Below are 13233 nucleotides of genomic sequence, written 5' to 3'. Positions count from 1 at the left end.
ATATTCTCCCTGCCCCTTTCTCTCTCTTTTCCTTCTGGGACTCTCACAATGCATATGTTGGTACACTTGGTGGTGTCTCACTGGTTCCCCAGGCTTTGTTCATTTTTCTTCATTCTTTCCTCTTTCTGCTCCTCAGACTGAGTGATTTCAAGTGTCTTACCTCCAAGTTCTCTGATTCTTTCTGCTTCCAGCTCTAATCTGCTGTTGAACCCCTCTGGGGAATTGTGTGTGTGTGTGTGCATGTGTGTGTGTGTGTACAAAGGATGTTTATTGCAAAATTGTAGTGGCAAAAAATTAGAAGCAATGTGAAAATTTAACAATAGGAAAAGTTCAAAGGTGTTATATCAAAACCATGGCCCATCGTTCAGCTATCTGAAAGAATGAGGCAGATCCTACTCTGTTTAGAAAGGCAATGTAGTACAGTGGCTAAGGACATAGGGTCTGGAAACAAACTGCCAGGGTTCAGATTGGGATTCCACCAATTACAGGGCATATTACGTGACCTCTCTGACCCTCAGTCTCCTCTTTGGTAAAGTAAGCATTATAATAGTGCTTGCCCTCTAGGCTTATTAAGAGGAGTGACTGAGTTGATGCATGTGAGATGCTTATAGCAGTGCTTGGTACATGCTAACTGCTCAAAAAAAGTTAGTCTTTGACCTAGAAAGATTGTCCATGAGAAAAGCAAGTTGCAGAGAAATGTACTAGGGTGATCCCATTTTTTTAATTTTCCCTCATAATTTTTTTTTGTCTGCAGATTTTATTGATATATATTCACATACCATATATTCCATCCAAAGTATACAATCAATGTCTCACAGTATCATAACCTAATCGTGTGATCATCATCACACTCAATTTTAGAGCATTTTTGTTGCCCCCAAAAGAAAACTATCATATAGACACACAGAAAAGGAAACCCCAAACACCCCATATCCCTTATCCTCCCCCCATTATTAACCCCTAGTATTGATGTAGTACACCTTTTACTATTGATGAAAGAATATTAAGGTATTATTGTTAACTATAGTCTGTACCTTGCAAAAGATAAATTTCCCCCATATATCACTCTATTATTAACTCTTTGTACAAGTGTTGTACATTTGTACTAGTTCATGCAGAAACTTATTTATATTTGTAGTGTTATTTGGTGACATACATGACTCTAAACAACTCTTTCAATAAAATCCACCTACAATACAGCACTGTTAATTATAATCCCAATAAAGAGCTACCCTACCTCTATCCATTTCCAAACATTTAAGTTCAATCTCATTGAAAATTCTGTACATATTAGGTAATTGCTTCCTCTTCTCTAGCTTCTATCTCTAGGTACCATATATTCTATGTTTTAAGACTGTGAGTTTACATATTCTAGTTAGTTCATGTTAGTGGAATTATACAGTATTTGTCCTTTTGTGTCTGACTTATTCCACTTAGCATCATATCCATAGCCATGTAGCAGGAATAGTATAAGGCCATTTTAATGCACACTGCATACACAGATCATTTCTAGTAAAGTGTACAAACTTTGGGAAGTTTCCTTTTGGGAAGTTGTTTGAATGTTGGTGGTGGTGTTTTTTAATAACTCTTGGGCTCTGTTTGAATGGTGTCATGTTTTGCTGGGTATGTTACACTTTCTTTCATTTCTTGTTTGTTTCCAGTGTCCCTTTCTCTATTCAGGAAAAGTCAATGAGTGGCTTAGAGAGGATTTGGATCCGCCCCCCACCTCCTTCAGCCCTCCCCCAAGATATGATATATTCTAAGTTTAAAACAATTAGGGTTAGGTAGTACAGACATCAGGAGAAGTCCCTTAGCCCCTGTCACCACCTCCTTGCAGCCAAAGTGCTTCCTCCTACATCAAATTCTGAGGCTGCCACTAACTAAACTAGGGCTGTAGAGGCTTGAAGCTATGTTTTATGCATTAATTTCCCAAGTCTTGGCAGTTTGTAGGAACTTAATGGTTACAGGATGTGAAGATGTGTAGATGGCTGGATGAATGTAAAGAAAACTGATATAACTTGGTGGCTGAGTTCAACGAAGTTCTTGAGCCTGTGTCATTTGCAAGGTTGAGTATACCTGAGGAATAGATTTTGACGGAAATCTATAATGAAAAGTTGAGTGTCTAATTCACATTACCAGCCAATGTCTTTCCCAAAGCTAAGAGACATCTCGTTAAGTGAGTCAAAATTACACAAAGGCCCTATTTCCCGTAACTTTAATGTAGAAAATGCCACTGTTCTGGTTTGCTAATGCTACTGTTTTGCAAAATGCCAGAAATGGATTGGCTTTTATAAAGGGGGTTTATTTGGTGACAAAGTTAACAGTCTTAACGCCATAAAGTGTCCAAGGTAAGGCATCAACGACAGGGTACCTTCACTGGAGGATGGCCAATGGCATCTGAAAACCTCTGTTAGCTGGGAAGGCATGTGGCTGGCGTCTGCTTGCTCCCAGGTTGTGGTTCAAAATGGCGTTCTCCAAAATGTCAGTGTCAGTTTCCAACGACCATCTTCAAAATGTGTCTCTCAGCTGCAGCTACTCTCCAAAATGTCACTCTCAGTTGCTCTGAGGTCCTTCTGTTTGTTAATTCCTTTATACAACTCCAGTGATCCAATTAACACTCACCCTGAGTGGGTGGGGTAACAACTCCATGGAAATTATCCAAACATTTCACTCACAGTTGATTGAGTCACATGTCCATGGAAACACTCAAAGAATTCCAATCTAATCAACACTAATATGTCTGCCCCCACAAGACTGCATCAAGGAACATGTCATTTTGGGGGGGACATAATACATCCAAACCAGCAGAGCCACAAACTGAGTTTTTTTTTTTTTTTTAACAAGAGATCAATCATTTTAAGACAGTGTTGAACTTAGGTTGAAATATAACCAGCTAAATAACTTGCCATATTTTCTCTCTAGTACCAATATATTGAAATAATCATAACCAAATTTTTATTTAGGGTATTTCATCACAAGCATTAATTCCTTTAGTAGCCAAGGTTTGATGATGACTACTTACTGTTCATGAAGGCCTGGTGTAGAATCCCTAATGGAATATTGTGACTATTACACTAATTGTAGGCTGGAAAAATGGGAGCAATTTAAGAAAAAAATGTAGAAAGTGAAGAAGAATCTTCAAATATTTTCTAGGGAATTTTAAATTTCTTTTTACTGTAGTCTTCTGATCTGGTTCCTCTCATTTCTCTATTGATATTTCCTTTATGTTCATCTATTGTTTTCCTGATTTCCTTTAGTTCTTTTTGCATGTTTTCCTTTAGCTCTTTGAGTGTATTTAGGACCACTTTTAAGTCTTTGGTATCCCAGATCTGGTCCTCCTTATTGATGGTTTCTCCTTTGCCTGGACCATTGCTTCTCGTTTTGTTGTATGGTTTGTAACCTTTTGTTGAAATCTGGATATTTTAATATTTTAAGGTGTTATTGCTGGAATTTAGACTCTGAGGCATGTGTTCCTTAAGCTTGTATCCAGCTAGAGTTATGACAGAACTTTCCTTGAATGCCAGGAGCTAACAAAAAACTGAAAACAAACAAGGCAAAAAAAAAGAAAACATCTTTCCTCATCTTTGCACATTGACCTGTGCAAGCACTCTCTTTCAGAACTTATCCATACAATGAGTTTCGAGAATAGTTCCATGTCAAAGCATAGGGGACTCCTTGATTCTTTCTGTGCATAGTCTTGGGTGTGCACATGTGGCTCTACGAAATCCCCCATTCATGTGGATACAAGTGTCCTTTCTTCCCTAGGAAACAGTTCCCTCATGGCCCTGTGCACTGCACTTTATGTCTTACCACTAGCAATCCCTTGCCCCAGGCTGCCACAACTTGACTGTTCTCCCACAGCATTCTGTAGGAGAGCTGTCAGTTGCTTTCTACACACAGGGCAAGTTCTGAAATGCTAAGCCTGAGCTGAGTGTCCCAGTTCAGTCCCTTGGCTGGCAGCCAAAGAGATTGGGCCAGACATACATGCTCCCAGTATATGCATAAGTGTTACTCTGATCCCTACAGAACTGGGACCAGGGGTCCACAGTATGAGCGCAGGCCAGCTCCATGCCACACTGGTGAGGTAGGGGAGGGACCACCTAGGGCACCATGAGATCCTACTACTTTTTAAGTAACCTTTTTCTTGATTCAGCACTGGCCTTGTTCCTGCAGTCCTTCAACTGTTTTCTGGAACTTTGTAAAAGATGTTTCTGTCAGTTTTTACTGGTTGTTCAGAGCTTCTGTGGGGGGAAGGAGCCCTGAAGCATCTCATTCCATCATATTGATTGGGGCTCTCTGTACGAGTTTTGTATTATTTTCGCAACTGTCCTGTAAGTTTGAAATCATTTCAAAATTAAAATTTATTTTACAAAAGTTACTATGCATTGGGGGGAGAATCTCAGGGTCAAATAAATGACCCTAAATTTTCTCTTATAAAATCATAGGCCACAGCATGAAAAGTCCCCTAATAATTATTTAACATTAACCTAGGATTTTCTAAGTTTATTAGACAATGGAACCTTTGTTTTGCAGACCACTTATAAATTATGGACATTAGTGTTAGCCCTAGATACTTTATGGACATGGAAGAACATTACTTTTACAAGAGCAAATGCAGCAAGTTAACCATGCCTAGGAGTAATTGGGTGTTCAATTTTCTCAAGGTCAAAAGAATCCATTTCTGCTAATTGGGGACAGTGGCATGTGGCACTCTTACTTCAGTTTCTCTTAAGAACAAATTATAACTGACGCTTAGGTATAAACAAAATAGAACCATAGAATCTCAGAAGTCTAGAACAAGTTAGCACACACGTTTTAGAAATAGGACACTTGTGGCTTCAAGGACTGCCAGTCCCTTGGTGTTCCTCTCACATCACTGGTCATCCCTGTCTCCTCTGCTGATTCTCATCTCCCTAACCTCTTATTGTTAGATGCCCCAGAGCTCAGTCTGTGGATCCTGTACTTTTTCTACCACTATTGTATCCCTTGGTGAACTCACAGTCTTATGACTTTAAAAGAATTAAATCACTGACAATCTGTACTTTCCCCCTAAACTCCAAACTTATATACCTGAATATCTATGACATCTACTAGGCATCTCAAACTCAAAATATGTTCCAAATCAAAGTCCTCATCTTCCCTTCCAAGTCTACTTTTTTAGTCTTCTCCATCTCAGTTAATATTAACACCGTTTTTCCTGTTGCTTAGGTTAATACCCATGCTATCTTCCTCAAAATTTTGTATTGCTCACACCTTACATCCAAATGACAAATTGTTGCTTCAAGCTTCAAGACATCCAAAAACTGAACCACTTTTCATCTACACTGCTACCATTCTAACCTAAGTCATCTCCCACCTGTATTATGACAACCTCCTAACTGATCTCCCTGATTGTGTCCACTCCAGCTTATTCTCTAGAGCAGCTAGTGAGACTTTTGACATTCTTCTGTGCTGTTTGTTTTTTTTTACTGAGGTATACACTCCCCTACTCGAAATGCTTTAGTGGCTTCCTATCTGAGTAAAAGCCAAATTCTTATGATTGCCCATAGGCCCTATATTATATGGTCTAAATTACTACCTCTGAAGCCCCATCTACTATTACTCTCCCCTCCCATCAAGTACATGAGTCTTGTTGCTGTTCTTGAGCTAGGTATGATCCCAATTCGGGGCTTTTTTTTCTGTCTCATTATGAGGTTAGCTGTATATTTTTATTAGGTTAGGTTAAGGACGTTTCCTTCATACTATTTTTTAATTGAGATTCATGTAAAACCACCATTTTAAAACAATTCAGTGGCATTTAGTGCATTCACAATGTTGCAACCACCACCTCTTTCTAGTTCCAGAACATTTTCATTATCCCCAAAGGAAACCCCATTCCCATTAAGCAGCTGCTGTCCACCTCTTCCCAGTCCCTGGGAAGCTCAGACTGACAAACTAAAAATTGTTAGCAACAACCAAACTGCATTGTCTCTATGGATTTACTTATTCTGAATACTTACTGTAAGTGGAGTCATGTAATACATGACCTTTAGTGTCTGGCTTCTTTCACTTAGCATAATGTTGAGGTTCATCCAGGTTGTAGCCTGTATCAGCACTTCACATCTATTTATGACTGACTATTCCATTGTATGTATATACTACAATTTGGTGACAAATTCATCCATCGATGGACATTTGGGTTGTTTCCACCTTTTGGCTGTTGTGAACAATGCTGTTATGGATGTGCATGTGTATGTATTTGAGTACCTGTTTTCAATTCTTTGGGGTACATACCTAGAAGTAAGATTGCCGAATCATAGGGTAGTTCTATGTTTAACTTTTTGAGGAACCATCAAACTGTTTTCCACAGTGGCTGCACCATTTTATGTTCCCACCAGCAATACATGAGGGTTCAAATTTCCCACTTCAGGGCTTTTGCATTTGTTCCCTCCCTGGAATGCCACTCTGACAGATATCCAAGTGGCTCACTTCCTCATCCTCAGATCTATATTCAAATGTCATCTTCTCAATGAGGCCTACCCTGACCACACTTTAAATGGCAAACCCCCAATCCCATACTCACTATCCTTCTTCCCTGATTTATCTTCCGCCATAGTATTGATCACCACCAGACATACTGTATAATGTTCTTATTTGTTTTCTATTGTCTGTCTCCCACCACTAAAATGTAAGCTTGCCGAAGGCAGAGATTTCAGCATTTTCCTAGCACCTAAAACAGTGTCAGGTACATAGCAGATGCTCAATAAGTATTTGCTGAATAAATAAATGGGGCCCAAAGTGGGGTCTTGCAAAGATGCGACAAAAAAGGAGCAAGAATCTAAGTTCTGTAGTTTAGTGGTTATTTTTCTAATAATGTTCACAGACTGAGACTGAACCAATCACACCTTTTATTCAGCTGTAACCAAAAACACACATGCATGAGATAGGTACTTCTGAATTAGGTGAATGAACTATTTAGAATAGCTTGAAGGTAAAGGGGGATCAGACTGACAAACTAAAAATCATTAGCAACAAAATCCAACCAACTCTACAATAAGCAAGTTTAGTATAGACAGTCTGAAATATTTTATTTAAACTAAATTTAAAAATTATGTTATAGGAGACAGAACTTTAAGAGTAAAATACTTTAAGAAAATGAACTTGATGCATACTGTAATAGAATCCTATGAAGAACCCAAAGATTACCCCTACCTAAAATATTGCTAGAGCAAGAAAATACCTGTAAACTGAAAAGAATGAATTTTTAAAATGACAAGGAGTTATTTACGGGCAAAAGACTGAAACTTAAAACAAAAACAAAAACAAAAACAAAAAAACCTGCAGAAAGAGGGTGGATGACAAAATATCCTAGAGACAGATAAAATGAACTTGTCTCTATCTTTCAAGGGGTGATTATGTGCTATCAGTATTTGGCCACTGGAATTTAAAAGAGAATAGATTATCACCAATTTCACTTCTAAGAAACAAAACCCTTTTGGAGATTTTGTAAATCAGTTTAGAAAATGAAAACTAATGGATTCAACTCTTTTGAATATGAACTGCAAAAAGCACACTACAAAACAAAGTGGTCACTGAAACTGGCTTTCTATCTACTTCTAAGTACAATTCAAGAGGTTCTGATTTTAGAGTAAAAAAGCACTAATGATTGAGTCATAACAACTTCAGAGCCTGCCTGTCTTCGTGGCTATTAAGATCAAAAAGGAAATTTTGCTACTCTTTAAAAGTCAAGAAATTGTAAAACATAAATGGTGAGCTTTTAATTGCATTAGAGGAAAAAGTGCAAAATGCACCAAGCAGATGAAGCTCTTAGTCTGATCAGGCCTCTGTGCAACAAGCAATGCAATGCTCCTACTTTTATGATAAAATGTACAGCTTTTATATGAAGTTATTTATTAGAAAATAATTCCCAAGTCACTTAAACAATACAAATTTTATTAAAAAAATAAGTAATAACATCAAAACCGGTCAGCAAATCTATATACAATGTAACCAAAATAAACAAACACCAAATTAAAAAAAATATACATCTATACATATGGGCAAGAAACAAGTGCATTTTTGGTCCCAATATTTTTGAATATATTATCTTTATCCAAATAATGGCTAAGAAGATATTATGTATCAGATCTACAGAGACATAACTTTAAAACTTGTTTTAAGGTCTGCAGAGGTTTTTTTTTTTTGCTAATTCTTTATAACTTTGAACTTACAATCATTAAGATAATGTTAATGATGATAGTCCCAAGACAGACGGAGGATGTAAAAATGTCTCACGGTCTGAATGATTGCCAAATTAAGAAGCTACCAATAGGAAGCTACATGAAATCTGTAGAGGATTGTTAAGGACCCAGAGTTTTTAACAGAAAAAAACAAAACAAAAGTTTTTAAAGAAAAATGTATAAAATAGCCATAACAAACTGGACATCAATAAATCTGGAGAAGAATAACATAAAACCAAACTACCAAAATTAAATTAAATAAAAACAAAATCTGAATACTAGTATTGCTGAAAATTCCTAGGGTTAATACTGGATAAAAGTTTAAATGACAGTACAAATAACTATGGCTTTGGAACTGAATTTTTAGAAACTTGTTTCAACAACATGGATGTAACCTTGGTTCCCTACACAACCAGAGCTTTTATATTCCGTGGACTGCATGCATGCTAGAGGAAAGTTAAAGGGCAGCAGCCAAAGTGATTAAACTGCAACTCAGATGTTAAAGTATTGATCTGATGGGCTTTCTTGGTCAGAATTGACCATTAAACTTGAGATAAAAAACCAAAGCCACCAGTGGGAAGTTGTGCTCAATTTGGTGGGCCTTGAGGTCATCTCTGGCCAAATCAGCATCAGCATTATGGGAGGCCAGTCATGTAGGGAGGGACTCTCCCCAAGATCTGATTTCTTGAGGCCACACCTTAGAGGAGGTCTCACAGTCAAATTATTCACATTCCTTGGAAAGAGAGAACAGGCATCACTTGTGTCCATCGAAGGGGGACACTTTCCAGGAGTACCCTGGACACTTTCTGAAATTTCTGTGTTGCTTCTGCACCTGAAAAATATGAAAAATAGAACAATGACAGACAGGGAATGAGGAAAACAACAGCTATCTGACCTAAAATGTAAGACAAGAAATTCACTAAGAAAGCAGATAAAACAGACAAAAAAAGATGAACAGCCATATTGTTTGGAATGTAATATTCTGAAGGCAAGTATAGCAGAAAAAAACACAAATTATTTTAAGCAAAGAAAAGACCATAGCAACAAAAGTTATTTTAGGGGAGCCAACTGGAGAAAAAAAACAAATGTTAAGATATGTTAACCTGACACAAAGATAAGGTGGAATAAGAATCTAGTGCCATCTGAAAGCTGAAAAGAGCTGAATAATGAGCACTAGTGTCATGGTCTTGGCTGTTTAATTGCCTTTGTGTAAGGAAACACTTCAGAACTCTGAACTTAGGAAACTGCTTTTGTGTAAAAAGCACTTGAGAACTTTGAACTTAGGAAATTCCAACTTGTCTTGCACCAGGTTGCATGAGCTCCATAGAGCAGGAATCTATTTCAACAAGCAGCTTTAAAAAAAAACAAAAACAAAAACAAAATACTTTAATATTTTTCATTTCTATTAATGATACATTTAAAAAAATGCAACAGTGCTAAAATCCATCAAAGTAAAATGCACTGAATGAAAATTAAACTTACTCAGAAGTGGATTCAGATGAGGTACTATCAGAAACTGAAATCAGAAGAAGAGTTTTACATTTAAACAGCATATATGATGAGTGAGACTGTAGATTTAACATTTAAAGAGCCCATATTGTGGCTGATCAAACATATTGGAGTAAATATCAAAAATCTAAAGTAGCACAATTATATATACATACCATTCTCTGTTATAACTTGGCAAGTATGAGTTTTACGTTGACTTAAGTGTTTAGCCATCTGATCTAAGCCAGAAGAATCAGTTAGGAAATCACACTTAAGGCAAACTAGAGTCATGCCCCTATGAAAAAAAAAAAAAAAAGAAAACAGTAAGCAACAAATGGTTTTAATCTTTTATGAAAATCCATACCAAAATTCAATAATTAATTTTCCATGTAATAATTCTTGATTTGCTTATGTGTCATGACCGTTATTTTCAATGTTACTATATAAATATGATATAACCGAAATGATTCTCTAGAAAATGGCATAGCAATGTTCAGATTATGCTACCATTTATTTACAGAAAGTTATTTGTGCCTTGTAAACTGTTACCTCTCATTCATACTGCTAAAAGCTAGTAGACAAGAAACCTACAAGTCCAACTTGGCTCCTCTAACAACTTGCATAACTTGGGCAAGTCACAGTCTTTCTGTGCCTTTGCCTATCTGCAAAGCAAGAACATTCATTCATTCAATATACATTTACTGAGGAAACGTTTTTATATACACTGTTCTAAGAGGTATTGCGGATAGAGTGGTAAACAAAAAAAGGTACAGCCTGTGCTCTAATGGAGCCTACAATTTAGTATCTTATTTAACTGAGAATAAAATGAGAAAAGAAATGGGAAGTCTTTAAAAATATGTGCTATTGTTATTATTAGTTTATTAACAAAGAACAAGTACACTTTTGAAGTTCATCACATACTTTAAATTTAAGTATTTTACCTGCATAGAAAGAAAAACAAGCAGCATACTTTAAACTGACTTCTCCCCTGAAGCTCTGTGTATTTACACCTTGATATCACATTGGTCCATCAAAAGTGACCTCATAAAACTGAAATCATGTGCTTTCTCCCCAAAAATCAACTCCTGACTGATCTCTCTTATGATATCATTTCCCCTGCTGCTAGGGCTCAAAGTTGTAGTTATTTCTGATTCTTTACTTTCTTAAAACATTTGTTATTTCACATTGTATAACATGAACAATTTATTGAGCATTTACTCTGTGCCAGGCTGAGGGTTTTAGACATGTCATCTCACCTAAATCTTACAAGAACTCAAAGAGGTAGGTGCTGTAATAATCACCTTTTTATAGAGGACAGAGTCAGGTTTAGTTTTCCACCAAGGCCAGGACCAGGTTTCAAACTGAGTCTTGATTCCACAAAGTTATATGAACTTCATGCTCTATCCAAACTTGACTCTACCAGCCATTCCCCATGTATGCCTATTTTTTTCCATTTCAGCACCTTTATTCATGCTATTTCTTCAACTAGAATGTCCCTAAGCCTCTGCTTATCAGTAGAAACCTTTCTCCCCTTTGAAATCAATAACATTCATTGCACTTATTACAAACCTCCTTGTATTACTGCAGTTATTTATGTTTACAGCTTATTTCCCTCCAATATACTGTACATTCCTTGAAGGTTAATACCAAGCCTTCTTCATCACTGTCATCTTTACAGGACCTGCTACATTATGCTATAAATGATAGGTGCACAATGAAACGCTAAAGAATGAACATGATTTCAACAAAATAGTAATTACCAAAAATTATCATTCTATAGAATTATAAATATGCTAAAATTGACCAATTTTCAATTTAAGTTTGAGACCTACCCAAGCTGAGAAAAAAGCAAAGCAGATGTCTAAAATCAGTTAATTAAAAAACCAAGCACACAACTGAGCTTGACAACAGTGAGGTAAAAATCAAGTTAAAGTCTCACTTTTAGGGACTTTTCATTCTTCATAAAAATTTTCAGTGAAGGCAACATCTAATATAGCTTAATCTTTTCTAATTACTTCAGTAATGTTTTGAAAATAGCACTAACATATTTTAAAGATGGAATCAAACGTTTCTCTGCCTGTGAGCTGTTTGTCCAATATTGATGATGGGGCCCATCATCCACATGTCATTTTCAACATATACATTAATTTATTCAACAAATATTTACTAAGTCAGGGCCTGGCAAATATCTGGCATAGGTAAATATCCAAACCTCACACGTTCTAGTGAGAAGACAGAGACAATAAACTAAAGAACAGAATATGCAGCATGCCAGATGATAAAGTTGGTATGAAGAAAACTAAGAGAGAAGAAATACTGAGAGTGGGGCATAGAGGGAAAGGATACTGTTTTAAATGGAGTGGTCAAGGAAAGCCTCACTCACTGGAGTGGAGACCTGAAGGAGGTGAGAGTGCTAGCCACGTAGATATCTGGGGAAGAGCAAACTAGGCAGAGGGAATAATAAATACACAGGTTCTGAGATATGGTATCAACCCTTCTTTCACCTTGTTCACTAACCCAAAGCATCAAAACAAATCTTGCCATTGTTATTTCAAATAGCAATGACAACATGAGAAAATAATTAAAGGAAGATGGAATCAAAAGGAACCAGAAGAATGTGGATTCTGAGCTAAATGTGGATTCTAAGCTAAATGTGGATTCTGAGCTAAACGTGTGGTGTAACCAAAATTATCAATACTTTTAGAAATATTCATCAATAATTCTTTCTGCACAACAAACAAGTTGTGTACTTTTCTTTGTTTCTATAAGAAAAAACACCTTAAAGAATTATGAAGGCTATATATTGATGTTGAGAATTACAGTGGTTTAACAAATTTACTTAAAACTGAAGAAGTATTAGTCACTTTACTAGGTATCTTAAACATCTTTTAAATATTCTAATATTGCTGGAAAGCCTTATTTTTTTTTTATTTTACAATGCAAAGGCGTGAAGGTTTCCTCTTAATGTCTGACACCCCAATGTAGAGTAAAAGAAGACAGGCTCTCTCAACTTTGGTCTAAGGATATACCAAACAGAACTCTGTCATTGTCCAGTAGCAATTATTCAGATTTCTAAACTAGGTACCCTAACAACAGGTTAAAAAAGCTATTACAATTTTTCAATAGAAAGAATGAAAAAAGATCAACTAGTTACCTGAGACTTCCTAAATGCTTCTTAAAAATACAAAACCGTTTACTTGGATAGTTGATATGAGAGCTGGAGAGATAAGAGACAAAAGAGATTTTATTAATTTTATTATACACTAAGTCATATTAATCTTATGACCACATTTCAATTCTTTGTTTAGGTTTCTCAGTTTTGAATAGAGCATGATCTAGATGACAAAATCATGTTGTTCATCCCTATTTAATGCAAGATTTTACCTTACATTTCATTTTACCCATGTATTTTCTAATGACAGCTATTTCCCTGAGAATATTCTTAGGAGACCAGTATCCAACCATTATAAAAAATACTCAATAGTTAAAAATGCACAGAGCATCAAATGTTTTCAAACTATTAACA

The 13233-nt window shown here is 36.3% G+C and overlaps 1 pseudogene; it reads right to left on the bottom strand.

Moving 5' to 3' along the window:
• Positions 1-9697: 9697 nt before the first annotated feature.
• Positions 9698-13233, bottom strand: part of LOC119523978 — a 53627-nt pseudogene continuing 50091 nt past the window's right edge.

The sequence above is a fragment of the Choloepus didactylus genome, chromosome Y (assembly GCF_015220235.1).
Source record: "Choloepus didactylus isolate mChoDid1 chromosome Y, mChoDid1.pri, whole genome shotgun sequence".
Taxonomy (NCBI): Eukaryota; Metazoa; Chordata; class Mammalia; order Pilosa; family Megalonychidae; genus Choloepus; species Choloepus didactylus.
This window is presented reverse-complemented; position numbering and strand designations above follow the sequence as displayed.